Raw genomic sequence first — 16121 nt, forward strand, 5'->3', positions numbered from 1 at the left:
AAATAAATCACTTAGCCCCCCAAATATTCATTTCAAATCGAACAATTGGCCTGTCATCACAAAATTTAACATGTTCAAAGCAAATTAAACCCTAATGATAAATATAAAATTAACCAGTGTACTACTAGATGATAAAAAGTACAATGATGAGATGGCATTTTAGTTGTGTTATGTAGGAAGCCATTTCATCCATCTATCCATAGTTTGTCAGAGAAAATGATGGTTGATTTGTTATAAACTCAAATAGGTTTTGGTTATGATAGATATATATCGAATCAAACAAGTTGATATTACTTTGACATTGTAATTCAAAGACTGGAATAAATTTGTTATAATTTGTACTGTACAGGGTATCTTTTGTGACTTACCGATATTTTTATACTTGCTCTTCAAAACTAATCTTATATTGGACAGAATGTTTGACTTTTTATCTTGTTTGAAGGTTTTGATGAGCATTATTGAATTAGAATAGTGAGTGAATAGGGAGTTGCAGTGGAAAGGTAACTCTCTATCCCCTTTTATTTCATTTGTTTGTCATTCATCCTTCCTTGGTCTACCTGCCTCCTCTTTCAGCTACAAAATTGTCAAGTAGTTATAATTGACTCTAGAAGGAATGGATTTTTAAGTAGGAATCTTGTATCACTAGTTCATTATGTATTTTGATTAGTTTCTTACTTCTTTGGATAACATAAACAACTTCTATCTTGATCAAGTTGATTACTTTCTAAAGGGGGTTAAGTCAATAGGAAAAAGTGTAAATTCTTCTAATATGTTATTAGAGAGTTGTTCTAAGGTGCAACATCAAGGGATTCATCTACGTGTCATTAGCAAGCTCTTCTAAAATGTTGTTAGAGAGGTTTTCCAAGATTGCATCTTCTAGGGATTTATCTATACTGTTATTAGGGAATTCTTTTAAAATGTCATTTGAGGACTTGTCTAACGTTGAGATATTATGAGACTTATTTGAGTACAACTCTTTTATTTTAGTTAAAATTCATGAATTGTAATTTAACTAAGGTCTTGAGGTGCAATTGTTGAATTTTGTTTAGTTAAGGGGAGATTACATTGTGTTTACATATTTTTAGAAAATCTTTTAATGTTTGGTGGAATGTAGCTTTTCATATAATGTCATGCTTGTCTTGATTATTAATGGTGTGTACATATTCCCAATAATTTTTAATGGATCCAATAAGGGTGAATTTGACAAATGGTACTCAATTAGTAGAGAGTATTTTATATCTATTAAAATAATTTTTAATATCTTTTATTAATCAAGAAATGCATTAGGGTCTATTCTACAATTAAAAAAAGCACATCTGTTGTAACACACATAGATGTACAAATTATTATTTTCAAAAAAATGATCCAGGTCTTCTCTTGTTAGGGATAGTTTGATTGAGTAAAAGTTTGCATGATATTTATGGAATTATAAGTGCAAAAATGAGTACTTGGACATTTTATTCTAATTCTCTGGAAATTAAGCTCATCGTTTTCATGAGTATAATTTGGTTGGTATCTCTCACTCTTAAGATTTGTGTCATTGTATTGGGTAAGAATTGAGAAATTAGCACCGGCTCATTGTCCCTACGCTGTCACCATAGTAAACACCTCCTATGAACAACCTTCCTTGCAATACTCCAATCACATTCCAAAGTTACTTTGAAGTGTCTTCCCCTTGGTGCATTGTCCCACCAACAATGACTCTTCTAGTCAGCACAGTGTGCTAAGACAAGGAATTGAGCTGCTCTTCTTGGCCACTTCCTATCCCTTCTTGCTATTGTCCCTCAGGTGCCAATGACAACCAACTCCACAGGTCATTGGTGTGTTGTTGGATGCATCTGATCTCCACCAGTCAACGGTGCTAATTTTTAGCAAAGGTTGTTTGGCAATTGTAATCTGCTTCTGAACCGTGACTGAAAAGGTGATCTATGATTACAAATTGCTTTCTACAGAGATTATGCAGTGAAGAACACCTCAAAGCTTGGGGACATCATACAGTGTAAGAATGATTATCCTTAACTAGAAATTGTTCACCATTGCTTCTGATTCAGGGCCCACATTCTACACACACACAAAAAAAACAGCACTGAATTTTCCTTTCTAAATGTTAGATATGGTTAAAAAGTGTTAGTATAAAATAAAGAGATGTTTGAATCACTTATCATTGTTATTCTTTATTTTGCTCTCTCCTTTTTGCCTCATGCTGAAACATTGCTACCTTCTTTATTTCATTGTTTTTAATTTGTCCTAAATGCATGATTTAAGATAAGGTTATTATGTACCAATTTTAACATCTGTCTTCCCTTGAAATCAGTTTCTTTTCTAATGTCGTTATCTCTAGGAGTACAATGATGGGAAACTCTTATCTCCTGTCATATCTCTGCTTAAGAGTAGATGTTGGAGCCCCAATGTTATTGTTTGTTCGCAACACATTGTCAGTTTCTTTCTCTGCTGCATTCTCAAAATATCGATTATTCATTAGTATCTTACTTTTATAAGTTGATATTGGAACATACTCAGCTCTCTTTGACATCTTCTTGTCTATTGAAATGAACTTCGTTTCTCTGTCGATTTTAATTCCTTCCTAGAAGAGTAATAAAAGATACCACCTAAAGAAATAGATACATATGATCCATAAATATGTGCTTCTGATATAGTAGTAGATTTTTACACAAGGGGTACAGTCATAAGAAGAAACGAAGACGCCAAGCTGATACAGAAATAAGTATGGACCAACTTGTCTTTCATGCATTATCTGCTTGCTTGAAACCCTCCTGAACAGTGGAAATATATATAGTCTGTAGCTTTCTTATCTATATGCTATCTTCACCAGAAGTATCTCCTCTCTTTGACTGAAGCTTTTGTTAGCTTGATTGTAAGCTTATGTAACTCTTCATTCTTTACGACAAAACTCATTGAGGTAGTTGGTGAGGAAGTGATCTTCCTTTTGCTGCTAAATTGGAAAGGAGGCTTTGTTGATCTGTAGAAAGACATAGGAAGTTTTCCTTCCAGACCTCTGCGCTGATGAGTTGCCTCCATTTGTTTGGGATGTGTGAACTTGCGTTGTAAGAGTTTTGTTAAGTATTGTTGCCCTTTTGTAGAGGGCTTTGTGGTACCTATCACCATCTCCACCCTGGAGAGGAGCATATCTATGTTTCATGCATTTTTTCTGATACTGGAGAACATCCAAAAAGATGCTTACTGTTTTTTTTGGGTAGATTCTGTGTTATGTATGATCCTTAAATCTTGTTAGTTGTTACTTTGTGTTTGGATCTACTCAAAGTATAGATTAGTTATTTAACATGAATATCACTTTTCATTTAGTAACGTTAAGACTGGTTCTAATCAGAAGACTGAGACTGCATAGTAGATAAAGTTTTCTTTCCTGTCTTCACAAATGCTAATGGGAGCTTTTAGATTGGACATGAGACATTGATCTTTTAAAATGATGTTATCGCAAGCTCACCACTTGAGGTGTATATCGTATTGATATTGAATGTAGTACGGGAGTCTTAGTGCAATAGTAAAGTTGATGTGCTTCACTTGATTAGGTGGCTCGAGGAGAAAAGAAAACAGCACACTTGACTAATTACGAAGATATACAATGCTTACTTGAGCACAATTTATGCACATTTAGAAATTGATTTTTAAAATTTATGTTCTATTTGGAGTAATTTACCACTGCATATCGTGAGGGTATATTGTTGTCTCATGTATGAATAGCAAGAAAGAAAACAGATTAGCTCAAAATCAAAACCAGGATTTTAACTAGCTTACCGACTAAACAAATCAATTTCTCATTGACATCACGACACATTTAAATTGAGCAACTTTGATCAAAATAACTCTAAGATGGAAACAAGTTTGGATGGAGCAATATTGACAAAAGTAATTCCAAGTTTATAGCAACATTGGTTGAAGTAGCTTCAAGATGGAATAGTTTTAGTCAAAACAACTTTAAGATGGTGCAATTTTGATAAAATGACGACTTTAAGGTGGAACTAGAGTTGTCAAACGGATCAAAATAACTCTATGAAACAATTAAGTTTGGGTGGGTCAATCCATGGCGGGCCTATCATATGGTAAGGCGTAGCGCCACCAACTTGGCAGATTAGGAAATCTCCAATCCAACTCAAGGTGGAACACATGGAAATATTTAGATAGAAAATCATAAACCCAGGATTAAAAAATAAAAAAATATTAAAAATTTTAAGTTTGAATTATAATTTAAATTGATTAAGTTGAAATTTTTATATTTGAATTATAATTTTTAAACTTAAATTGTAATTTCAATGGATCAAACCCACTAATTCATTAAGTTTTCTATTTTAATTTTAAAATTTAAAATAAATAAATAAACTTTTGAAATTCTCAAAAACGCGGGTCGCGGGCCTAGGTGGGTAAATCCATCTGAAGCCATTTTAAAATGAGTTGATAAAATTTCAATCCAATCCGTCTAAATTACTTAGCGGGGCGGGCTAACTCGGTGAACCTAATCCAAATTAATAGTAAATTTTCAAAGAACACACTCAATTTCAAAATTCTCAAAAAATGCATCAAAATTTTAAAACTCTCAAAAGATGATTTTACCCATCCACAAATAATTAATTTTTTCATTTTTATGTGGAGTTGGTACTCAAATAGTAGTGTTGCATCAATTGCATCAATTTCTCTCTTTTCTTTCTTCTTAAATTAAAATTTTAATTATTTTTTATTTTAAATTTTTAATAAAAATTTTAAAAATATAAAAAAATTAATAAAATCTTTAAAATATTTTTTATTTTTTAATATCTAATTATAAAAGAATAAAATAAATAAAATAAAACTAATAATGAGAGCTAATTTTATTAATAAAAAATTATTTTGATATTGATTTTTTAAAACTAGCATCACAGCTTAAATATCAACAACAATATAGTGTTGATTTTTGAATAATTAGCACCACAGTATTAGTTCTTCTCACACATTGTGATGCTAGTTTTCGAAATCAATATTACTATAGTGCTAGTCTTTAGAAATTAGTATTATAGTGTTCTGAAAATTTTAAATTATTTTGAATATTGTTAGGAGGACTTTAAAATAGTAAACAAAGACTTATTTGAACTTAGGTTCATCTATAAACTTATAAGAGTTTGAATGAGTCTTATCGGAACTCTTGAGGTCGATCAATGGATTTTAACCGAAACCCATTAATGATGGACCTAAACAACTTAGATTTTTAAAATTTTGTAATGAGATAGAAATGTGAAGTGTGTAGAAGGTAGATATGGTGAGAAATCATAGTCCTAAATTTTCTACACAAAATTACAAGTCCGTGCTAATTGGCACAAAGTCTAAAACTTTCTTAACTTTTTAAGCAATGTTGGGAATTCTTTACGATGATAACAAAGGATACATTTGGACTCTCGAGCACTATAAAAATCTACGTGAGTTAGAATGAGTCTGATCAAGACTCTCTAAGTCCATCAATAGATTTTGATCGAAACTCATTCTAAGAGAATTAAATTTCTAAAAACATGCAATGAGATAGGAGAGGTTAGTACGTAGAAGGTATATATGATATCCAATCTTAGTCCTAAGATAAGTAGGCGAAGTTATGATCACATGACACCTAACACATACATACTATGGTGTTGGTTTCTAAAGGCCATTACCATAGTAGTGTTGGACTTCAAAAATTAGTAGCACAGTATTGGTTCTTCTCACATACTATGATGTTGGTTTTCAAAGATGCACACTACTATGGTGCTGGTCTTCGAAAATCAATATCACAGTATTCTAAAAAATTTAAATCATTATGAGCATTACTGAGAGATCTTTAAAACAGTAAATAAGGATTTATTTTTTACTCAGGTTCACCTAATAAACCAATAGATGAAATTTTATCATGAGATGGAAGATGTGATTTATTTTTAATTAGGTATATTTGGTTCTAACATCTTTGTGTAAATGTCTATTTTCGAATATTAAACTTTTGACTTGGATATCAGAACTAGACGTTTTATACATCAAATCAAAGCTCATTCAAAGATCTACATTTGTTACTTCGGTGGAACCCCGTAACAAGCCAATTTCGAGTCCAACAAATATCGTTTAAGGTCTTTGAAAAGGTTTCAAAAGAAATTTTATCTTTTTATTATTATTTTTTACTCATAACTTATCGTAGGGATGTCAAAACCAATCATAGACACTATAAATACCTTTACTGTACTAGAGAACTCCAATCAGACTCATTCCAAATGTTATGCGTTTCTAAAATGTCCCGAAGTCTATGTTTTCAGAGATATCAACTTGAAATCACTAACTATAGTGATAAAAAAGTTTCAAAATTTTTAACTTTAAGATAATTAACACATACACATTACTTATCATAGAGATGTCAAAATCAAACATGAACACCATAAATACCTTTGTTGCATTATCCTCTTCTATTACATGCTAATTTTTTAAAAATTCAAATCCTCTAGATCCATTAATAATTTTTGATTAAAATTCATTGATAAATCAAGAGAGTTTCGATTGAACGTATTTCAACTCGTATAAATTTTTGCAATACTACCGAGTCAAAATATGTCCTTTTTGACTATTTTTTAAAAATTAGGTGTTTAAATTATGGTATTGATATTTAAAAATCAATATCACAATTAATAATACTGATGTTTAAACTATGATGTTAGTATTTAAATTACGATACTAATTTTTAAAAACCTACGTCACGGTAACACTCGAACAGTTTCATATATCATCGCATTGATTAGTGAGTTTCAATTCTCTCTCTAAATATGAACAACGTGAATCTCTGGAAGCAAGACTACTCTTGAGTCCTAAAAAAAAAATGGTGCTTCATCTGTAACTGTTTTAAGATGTCATTCTGGATTTCCTCGTCTGCTCTTTGCTTGATTTTCTTTAATTAAATAAATAATTTAATGTGTCAAGTTTTTTTTTCATATATATATATATATATTCAATTGCTCATTTTATTTTTTTTTAAAAAAATCTGGAAATGATCGGGAGGCGTGGGCGGACTGTGGGCATTGAAAGGTCTAAAAAGCATGAAAATCTGGAAATGATCGGGAGGCGTGGGCGAACTGTGGGCATAGAAAGGTCTAAAAAGCATGATGGTGGATGCTGCCGTACGTTCGTTCTCTGCGGCAGAAAATTGAAACTTAATATATATTTTGAAAAGTTGGGAAGCAGGGTTGCCATCGCAAGCCAGCTTAAGCTTAAGGCGGTGGGCGAAACGGACAGATGAGCGGAGACATTGGCGATCGATTGCAGCGGCTCCTCCTCCTCCTCCTCCTTCGTCGCGATCACTCTACATACGCCATCGCTGGTACGTTTTCTCTTTCCCGATCCCTAATCCAAGTGATCCTCGCTATTGCAGCTGCTTCTCCTCCTCTTCTCTTCATTCGATCTCAGTTATTCTCGCTCTAAGATCTCCGATGATCTATTCAAGTCTTTATTGGCGATCCTCGTTTGTTTTGGATCAACATTTTCGTTTTCCTTTTTCTGTTAGGTTTTGAGGTTATTGGCATTTTCGATTCATTCGTAGAATCTAATTAGTTTTTCCAAATTGGCTGGTCGTTTCAATCTCGTTTGAGGAGGAATGTGTGCATTCTATCTTGTTCCTTCTGGAAACAATGGATGAGTAGTTTTTGGGATTAGCATGTTGTTCGCATGGCCGCGATCGTTTGGAGTTTGTTCGCTAGGTTTCTTTTTGATCAGATCTTGAATTTCCCCTCGTATTGAAAGTGTCCAAGCCATTAAGAGTTAAAATGTTCTAAAACATCAGGGTGGAGTTTGAGGCATGTGTTTGGTCCTAGTGTGATTTTAGCTGATACATAACAAAAAAAAAAAACCAAGAGGAAAATAAGTCCAGGAAGTTACTTGCTGATTCTGGATTCTAGTTGTAGACTCCATACACTATTGGGACTGCAAATGCTTCCTCGTGTTCTTGGCTTGAAATATCTATGAAATGGAGCGCTGATTGTGAGGTTGGTAATCTATAAGGATGTCAAAAATTGATCTGTTCCGTCAATCCGTCAACGTCAATCCGATCCAATCTGAAAAAAAAATCAAGTTAGGGTTGTGATTTTTCAGATTTGGATCGAATTCAGATTGGAGATTTTGGATTGGTTTAAATTTGATTCGAATTCGGGTCGGATTTGGATTTATTCAGGTTGATTAGGATTTAGGGTTTTGAAGATTTTTTTTAGGGGTTAAATCAAATTTTATTTTAAAAATCAAGATATTTTATATAATATTAATATGTCAATGATAAAATATTGAGACAAAAGTGAAAATTTATTGAAAAATATATATAAAAAAATTTCGGATTATATGGGTTCGAATTTAGGATTATTTTTGTTTCAATTCGACTTGAACCCATCCGATCCATCCGAATTGACACCTCTAGTAATACGTTGGTTTGATCAGTTGTCAGAACTGGTATTAGACGGGTAATGAAAGGCTTGAATAATATCATCATCCAACAATTTGGGCGTCTATACATGGATTTCTTATTTCTCACTGAGTTGAAACAATTTTACAATGTCCTCCATCTGGGCTCCTTAGGCCTGGGCAGTTTTATGCATTGAATATAACATCAAATTGCATATTTTCTTGCAGCAATTTATTTATTGTTGTAGTTTTGGTGTGTTATGATCTTCTAAAATAGAACAGTACAATCTATACTTTGTATGTAGGCGATTTTCTACACCTAATGCATTTTCAAGTGTTTGCATTCACTACAAATTCCATTTCATAACTCGCCAGTCACATGTCACCACTTTCTTTTTAACAAGGCATTTCCTACATAAAATTGCATGTCTGGTCTAAACCAATAAAGAGGAATTTTCAAATGCTTTCAAAACAATCATTTCATGTTTAGAAATGTTTTTAGCACAAAATGCTTTTTCTTACTCCGTCTTGAGTGTCTTACCTTTCTCTTTTCATGCTTGTGAGATACTAAATGTTTTGTTCCTTAGGTTTAGCTGATGATCCACCAAAATCAAAGAATGTAGCTAATGCTGAGGTCTTTTCAAATTGTTGGGTGGCATGCTTTCTTGTATAATCCTGTATAGTAGCTCTGAAAATTTCTTCCACCAACACATATCAGTATTTGATTTGTGGTAAAATGAGGTACTTGATAATATCTCTATTTAAGGAAGCAAAAAATAAATTAGTAAAATTTAATTGATATCTTAATGGATTTACTTATCTATTTTTTTATACGTAATCTTGCCTTTAATCCATTGGTAAGGTACATCGAGTCAAATAAAGTATTTATTATATATGTATATATATAATCTATTAAAGAACCGTTCTATTTTAGAAGATCGGAGATCATACCTACTCAAGTCAATGTTTTTAGTTGTCCTACCACTTTTGCTTCATTCGAGATAGGTAAGGTATGATCTTCAGTCTTCTCAAATAGAACGATTCTTTAATAGATTATATATATATATATATATATATATTCAATAAATTTTTTTATATGTACTAGCATAATTAATATATTGTTATTGGGCTTAGCTATAATGGGTAGGCTTGACCCATTAAATCATAGCAGAGGCCCCTTCTCCTAACCTTAAAATGTGGTTGTTGCCCCATTGAGACACACACGGACATTTTGGAATTGGGCGATAGGAGAAGTTTCTCTGCAGTTTTCTCTATTGCTTTTGGATTTTTCTTACAGGAAAACAAGATTAACTCCTCGACATCTTCCGCTCCAGGTATTTTAACATCTAATTCTTTTATAATTTTTTTGATCATTCATCGTATCTTGAATTAGATGTATAGTTTTTTCCTTCAAATGGTATCAGAGCCAAGTTTTAATAACTCTGCCCTGATTTTGATTCTTGGCCGAATACTCTTGTTTTGCATTTTTTGTTTTTTCCTTGCAAATTATGTTTGAAGAACGAAGGTTCTGTTGCAAATGGCTGAATGCCCTGTTTAATACTCTGCCCTATTTTTTTTTTTTCTTGCAAATGATACTTCCTTGCAAATCCTTGTTTACCAAACGAAGACAACATAGGTTCTGTTGACGCTCCACCACCCTTTTTTAATGTTGACGCTGCTAACATCCCTAAATTTCTCATAACATAAGTTCTGTTACGCTGTTACAAATCCCTAAATTTGGATCCCTAAATCTTCCGCTCCAGCGCAAGAACAACACTGTGCGCTGCTGCCGCCAGCGAGCCACCGTCGTGTTCGAAAGTTCCGTGTTGTCGGTGAGGCTGGTGCAGGCTCTGGCGTCGGCGAGGCCGGCGAAGGCTGATGCCGGCGGCAGATGGGTTAAGGGCATGGTATTTTGGACAGAAACGCCGGCGAGGCTGGCGCCGACGAAGCCGATGGGCGATTTGGGCGGAAGAAGAGGGAAGTTGGCGTCGTGGGGTTGTGAAGTGCGGCGTCGAAGTCGGCGTCGTGGGTTTTGAAAAGTGTGGATTTGGGCTTCGTGTGAGGAAGAAACGAATAAAAAAAAAAAAACGTGCTCGGTGTTTTTTTTAAAATGAGTACTTTTATTTTTTTTAAAAAAAAACATGCACAGTGTTTTTTTTTAAAATAATAAAAAAAAATCTGCGTGAAAAAAAAAAAAAAAGTTACTCCGTTTCTATTGGGATGTGCTGCACAATATGCATTTGAGATATGACTCGCTGACCGCAATTCTTCTTGTTGGCCTACGTTGCCAATAATCTTTGAGGTTTATAGATTGTATCAGTTGAGCAAGGCAGCAAACTTTACGGAAAGGTTAATGTTCTTAATGAGAGATGCATCAACAAACTCAGCAATGGAAAGAAGCAGCGCGCTTCATACGTTCTGTTCTTGGAGGCGACAAAGTCGGCGTCCTCGCCGGCGGCTAACTCAAGGAGGTTGGCTGAGTAAAAATAATGCATCGATCCCCTTAATCCATTATCTCCTCCATTCTTTTTCTTTTGTCAGCTTGAGTAATTTAATATTGTTGGGATGTCATGGGTTTTAGAGAACAGGACTAAGTACAGGAGGGGAGGTAGCCCACCTCTGCCTCGTAGTTAGTTTTTGCGCAAGTTTGTCCGTTCTGATAGGGATGGAACCAAGCCCACAGTTTGGCTGGCTATTCACTCTTCTGATTTGTGGGGACTCAGAGGCTACATAAGTTTGTGACTATAAGCCACAGGAATCCGCTCCTTTCTTGCTTCCCTAAATCTGCTTTTGAGATGAAGACGACCAGAATTAAAGGAGGAGACGCGAACTGTAGGAAATTGGAAAAAGAAGGTATATATATATATATATATATATATATATATATATATATATATATATATATATATATATATATATATATATATACCACTCCTGCTTTCTCCATTGCCTCTCTCGAGACCACTTGCTTTATAAAATATTATTGTTGATATTTTTTCATAATTGTGAGCTTGCCTTCGCGAGACGGATTATGATAAAATATTATTGTTGAAAAATTATTATTAATGTGGCATTAGGAATTATTTTAATAATGCACTTACCCTATCGGTTTGTCTTTATTAATATAGTTCTAATGATTGGTAATTATATTTTAAAGTTTTCAGTATCCTTTCGATATTAGCTTTAAAATATAATTATTTTATGTGATGTGAGAATTAATTTATGCATTGTAATTCGGGACCCTTCGGCGGGATTACATTTGCATAAGATAACTTTATTGTGGTCATAAGCTCTATTTCTTTTGTTGGATATGCTCGACAATAATCTCCCATTAATGTTTAAACTCCAGCTTTGCCTATGAGTATGAACTCTTTACCAAAGCTGAATGGAACCAATTATGAGGACTAGGTTGACTCTGTTAAGTTATTCCTTGTCATTTCTAATGTTGATGCTGCCCTTATCGAGAATGAGTCTGATCATGTTCCCACAACTGAATTTTCCGCTGCTGTTATAACAAAACATGAAAAATGGACTCATTATAATAAAGTCTGTTGGCAGCCTTATGTATGCTCAAGTTTGTACACGTCCTGATATTGCTTTTGTTGTGGGTGTACTCGGGAGATACTTGAGTAAACCTGGTGTGGCACATTGGCAGGCTGTAAAACGTGTTTTGAGGTATCTGAAACGTACCAAAAAATTATATGATCACATATAGGAGATCAAATCATCTTGAGGTAACAGGTTAATCTGATTCTGATTATGGAGGTTGCCCAGATGATCATAAGTCCACATCAAGATATATATTCATGTTAGTTGGAGGAGCTATCTCTTGGAAAAGTGTTAAACAAACTCTTACAACTACATCAACCATGGAAGCAGAGTACATAGCTTGTTATGAGGCCACATGTCAAACAATATGGTTGAAAAACTTTATTGCTGAATTTGATTTTGTGGAGAGTATCTCTAGGCCTCTCACTATATATTGTGATAACTCTGCCGTGGTGAGTTTTTCTCTCAATAATAAGAGCTCAAAGCGGACAAAACACTTTGAGACAAAGTTTATGTTTGTGAGAGAGAAGGTTCAAGAGTTTAAAACTCGTGTCGAGCATATCCCTACAGAGCTTAATATTACTGATCCCCTAACCAAAGGCATAACTGTTAAATCTTTTGTTGATCATGTAATCCGTATGGGTGTAATAAGGCCTTTTGATATTTTGGGTTAGTGGGAGTTTATGCTTATGTTTTGTTATGACCTCACATTTATAATATTTGAGACATTGAACAATATTGAGATATTGCTCAAATAATAACTACTGTTGATATTGTTCAAATAATAACTACTGTTGTATATATATTATATGACATCTTGTTATATATTGGAGACATTTCAGACCCAGTCTCAATTTTGTTGTTATTATATGACATCTTGGGCAATATTGTATATTATGGAGACATTTCGGACCCAGTCTCAATTTTGTTGTTATTATATAACATCTTGGGCAATATTGTATATTGTGGAGACATTTCGGATCCAGTCTCAATTTTGTTGTTATTATATGACATCTTGGGCATTGATGTTTGTCTCAATTTTGTTGTTATTACATGACATCTTGGGCAGATGTTTGGGTCATTTTACTGGGAAATAGCATTTTGTTCAAATTTTGGCATGTCATTTTGTTGGGCTTTCCCATTTATCCATATTCCATTTTGTTGTTGGGTCACAGGATATAAGTATCTTATAATGCATGATATCATTATTCCTTCGAATGTGATTTTCTGTATTATTAAGATGCTTATAGTTCCATTTTGGACCTTTTCGTGTTATGTGTTGACTTATTTTGACATCTTATTATGGTCACACATTGTTGATTAATCTGATGTATTAATTATGCTGTCCAAGTGGGAGAATGTTGGATATATTTTATATGGACTAGCATAATTAACATATTGTTATTGGGCTTAGCTATAATGGGTAGGCTTGGCCCATTAAATCATAGCAGAGGCCCCTTCTCCTAACCTTAAAATGTGGTTGTCGCCCCATTGAGACACACACGGACATTTTGGAATTGGGCGATAGGAGAAGTTTCTCTGCAGTTTTCTCTATTGCTTTTGGATTTTTCTTACAGGAAAACAAGATTAACTCCTCGACATCTTCCGCTCCAGGTATTTTAACATCTAATTCTTTTATAATTTTTTTGATCATTCATCGTATCTTGAATTAGATGTATAGTTTTTTCCTTCACGGAGATCATACCTACTCAAGTCAATGTTTTTAGTTGTCCTACCACTTTTGCTTCATTCGAGATAGGTAAGGTATGATCTTCAGTCTTCTCAAATAGAACGATTCTTTAATAGATTATATATATATATATATATATATATTCAATAAATTTTTTATTTGACTCAATTCAATTTGTCAATGATTAAAAGTAAGACCATAGATGAAGCTAAATATAAAAAATAGATAAGTAAAATTTATTAATATATTAATTTTTTAATTAAATTTTATTAATTTATCTTTTGTTTACTTAAATAAGGATATTATCAAAAATCTTGCTTTACCATCAATCAAATAGCAATGTGTATTACACTTGATCAAATAACAATGTGTATTGGTGGAGAAATTATTAGAGCTACTATACAACATGATGCAATAAAGCATGCCACCCAACAATCTAAAGGGGCGACATGAAGCGGCAAACAAGGGTAAAAAAAAAAAAAAAAAGAGGAAACATTCTTGTTTCTCTATATCTGCTTCTATCTTGTTCACATGTAAATCTAAAATTCTACAAATTCTTTCAGGTAGTTGTCGAAAATAATTCTTGAGTAGAGATACTAAAGGCCTGCTTTTCCATTGCTGAAGCAGTTCTCATAAATGGCTTATCAAACAATGTAATACACTCTACTTGTGATTCTTTTCATATTGAGTGGAGAGGGTTGCCTAACTCCCACCCGTAAAGGAGTTTTCATTTAAAATACTTTTTCAATAGTTTTCATTATAAAATACTTTTTCATATTTTCGCTCTTTCTGCCAAGTGATTGGATTTTCACTGCGATGGTGTTTTAGATCATCTCCAACCATAAAATCTATTTTGGTGCATTGTCAACATCAATTTGATGTCATTCAACATCAATTTTTTTTTTCAACTCCAACCAATACACACCATTTCCTACACTAAAAGGAATATTTTATTTTTTCATCTTATAATTTATTATTCAATATACATATTAATTTTAACATACATTTTAATTTGTTAAATATTTTTATTATGATCATAATTATTATTAAAATTAATATTTTATGATACATGCATTTTAAAATTTCAAATGTTTAATTGTGTGTTTGTGATGAAATTATCAATATTATAAATTTTAAAATATTTATAATCTTAGTAATATAACAAATATTTTAAATATTACTTATTTAAGTTAATAACTAATATAAATTTATAATATATAAAATTTATAAATTAAATTAATTTATTCAAAGGACTTCAAATGGGTACTTGCACCATTTATGAACAGTGCAGTGCTGCAGCACCATCTTGGTGTTGCACTGTTTATTTGCACCATTTTAGTACAAAATTAAAGGTATCGATTGAAAAATAATTGGTGTCCTTTTTACACTAAATTGGTGTAAAGGGGTATCGGTTGGAGATGCTCTTAGCTTCTCTGGATAAGGTAAGTTGTCCAATTAGAGAGGGTTAATTCTTACCCTTGACCTACTTTAGAATATGATTTTATGGGATGTCGGGATGTCTCCAAAGAGAACTGTGACTAGAGAATACGAAGAGGACTAGAAGCTCGCCTCCATTATTCAGGGAGTCACGACTTTTAAGTTTCCTAAAGACCTCAATATCAGAGAGGTTCTAGTTTGAAAATGTTGCCTCTCAAATGTCCGTCTCACCCCTTCGTCCTTCATAGTGACAAATTCATTACTAAGGGTGTGAGATTGACCATTCCTAAACAGTTTTCAGTGTCCTCATCTACTGCCTCTAGGAGCATTAACTTTTTTTGTTAGGCAATTATTAGTTGTGCATTGATCCCCCAATACCTCAAACAAATCTAAACTCAAAGTATGTCAATATTTGAATCACCAATCGATTAAATTTTATCCATTAGTCAACTAATGTCTTGATTTTGACCAATTCAAAGGTCGAGTTCGCCTAAATCACTTGTATATCCTTTGTCCCCTATATACAAATCACTCCACTCAATTTTTTTTGAGTATTTTCAAATCTTAATATCTTCTATCAAAGTTGTGTCCTTTAGATGCTCTGAGTCTGACTCCTCCATAACTATCCTTCAAACCGTTGCTTACTTAGATCTCCTTCCTAACTTACCATGATTTGATGCTCCTCATCTCATAGTTCTTCGGATGTACCATCTTTCTCCGATTATAGAGATCTTAAACCAACAACTCTTCATAATTCTTGACCTTGTCAAGTCATCCGATATACTTGATAGATCATGCATAACTTAACATACACATTAAATAACCACAAACCTAACTTAAATCTTTTATCAATATCATCAAAATCAACACCGAGGATAAGAGTCCTAACACTTATGACCGTTATTTATTTATTTTAACTTTTATTTAATGCTAAAAAATTATCAAATGATCAAGTAAAATTCAATTTATTAGGACATTTTATAATAAATAAATAAAATAAAATATATAAAAATCCAAATGGTGTGGCTATCATACTCGCTAAATA

The sequence above is a fragment of the Curcuma longa genome, chromosome 1, assembly GCF_044706935.1.
Source record: "Curcuma longa cultivar G26 ecotype Majalengka, Jawa Barat chromosome 1, ITB_CL_G26_1.1, whole genome shotgun sequence".
Lineage (NCBI taxonomy): Eukaryota > Viridiplantae > Streptophyta > Magnoliopsida > Zingiberales > Zingiberaceae > Curcuma > Curcuma longa.